This window comes from Sturnus vulgaris, unplaced genomic scaffold (assembly GCF_052056855.1).
Source record: "Sturnus vulgaris isolate bStuVul1 unplaced genomic scaffold, bStuVul1.hap1 Scaffold_153, whole genome shotgun sequence".
Taxonomy (NCBI): domain Eukaryota; kingdom Metazoa; phylum Chordata; class Aves; order Passeriformes; family Sturnidae; genus Sturnus; species Sturnus vulgaris.
The window spans coordinates 1,168,562-1,170,723 of NW_028276071.1; positions in this window are offsets into that span (position 1 = coordinate 1,168,562).

Consider the following 2,162-nt stretch of genomic DNA (forward strand, 5'->3'; position numbering starts at 1 on the left):
CCAGGGAGGGCACAGCAATGCTGGGCTGAGAAATGCTGGGGGGGACAGCGAGATGGGCGTGTGCAGCTGGCCAGGGCACAGGAGCAGCACGCACAGGGGGCACAGCCTGCAGGAGAGATGGCCAAGGGCTGGGCAGGGCTGGCAGGGCCAGAGGCACCCAGGCCTTTGTGCCCTGGGCTCGGGCAGGGCCTCTGCAGCCCCACAGAAGGAACTTTCCTGGCAGGGGCTGCTCTTTGCTTCTGCCTCGGCCCTCCCTCAGGAGGCTGGCAGGGCTTGCAGCCTGATGACATTTGTCCTTGCTGCCCCTGCCATCCCACTGCCCCAGGAACAGCCCCGAGCCACCTGTGAGGGACAGGCCCTGCTGGGCCAGGCCTGGGCTCAGGCCTTGGCCTTTCTGCTTCCTCCACCCAGCCCAGGCCTTGCTCAGCATTGCAGTTCCCTGCTCACAGCCTCGGGCTCCTGCAATCCTGCCCTCAAGGATCTGCTCTCACCGGTCCCTGGGGAGCCTTTGGCACTCCCTGCCCTCAGTGGGGCCAGTGATGCTCCAAGGGACTTGGAGTTTTGTTTCTGACTCCTTGAGCAGCTTCTTCAACCTTCTCTCAGTGCCTGGGGGTCCTGGACTCAGCCCCAAATCCACTGTGGGGATCATTAAAATACAGAAAGTCCTCAGGAGCACCTTGTCTTCTTCCAGTTGTCTTCAAGTTATCAGGGATTGTGCAGCTGCTTGGAGTCAATTTGGAGTTTTGTTAATGAGGAAGGATTTCAATGTGCACCTCATGACTTTTGTGTTTTTAATCACATGAGTATTTTTTTATTTTTCATTTTAGAGGAGAGCTGACTGAAGCATTCCCCGAATGATCTTGATGCTGAATGTCTCCTTAGGAGGTCTGGGCACACAGAAGTACGAGCACCTTGAGGGCTGTTCCTGTTTGGACAACCTGCTCCTCACCCCCAACCTCAGCGTGTCTCACATCACCCACCTGACTGACATGCCCAAAAAAATATTATTAATTTTTTTTTTTCATAATAATACTATTCTATATTTTTATTACCTTAATTATTACTTTTATTACCTTAATTTTCTATTTATATTAAAAAATCTATACATTTTTGGCAACGTAAAAATTTTTTTTTGTCATTGGTTCTAAGTAACACAATTCCCTTCATTAATAAGTGACCACTATTGGCTATGGATTTTTCCAGCTTTTGATTATTAGTCCTATTTTTTGTACCACTGTAATATTTTTAATCATTTTCTCAGATGGTATAAAAGGGACCCATTTGGGATTCATGGAGACATATCTGGGGTACATTTGAGGCAGCTTTTGGTCTGGAGAGGGAATTTAGACAGAACTTTAGAGTCTGGAGGAAACTTGGGGGACCTGAGTGAGCACTAGGAGGGGCACTAAGAGATTGTGGTGGACACTTCAGGGCCTGGGAAAGCTCTTGGGGGTCCAGGAGAGCACTTGGGAGGTCAGGGAGGGGAATCTGTGGCCATTAGGGGTCTGGGAGAGCAGTTGGGGCCCTCTAATGGGGCTCTCTGGGGCTCAGGGGATGATGGGAGTTGTAGGCACAGGTATAATATGGTTTGATAGAGCCGTGGAGCATCATGGGAGCTGTAGGCACAGCTACAATGTCTCTCGGTGGGGTGCGGTGCATGATGGGAGATGAAGTCACAGCTGGAATAAAACTCTATGGGAACTGCCAAGCATCATGGGAGCTGTAGTCCCGGAAGTGCCTCGGACAAAAAAAGAAAACTCCTCTTTGCCAGAGTTCCTGAGGAGAGACCCTGGATCAACATCAATCACAGAATGCTGCAATCACATCTGCTCTAAAGAAAACAGTAATAAAATACACCCTTTAAAATAGGAATGGATATTTCTAAGAAGCTCTTTGAAATATTTCTCCATATCTGGAGTTGAAAACCTTCCTAGAGAACTGCACCAGACCAGAGGGAAATCAAGGCAGAACCATGGTTTTTCAGGACTGCTTGATCCCAATGAGTCCCGTGGTGCATTTGGTGCTGCCAAGGTGCTCCAAATAGTATTTTGGAAATACTGGCTCTGTCTCTGCAGTGCTGCCTTTGCCAGGAGCCCAGCCCAGCTCAGCAGCACAGACACAGCACAAGGACTTTAATGACCCTCTCGGGGTTGGGGCTGAGG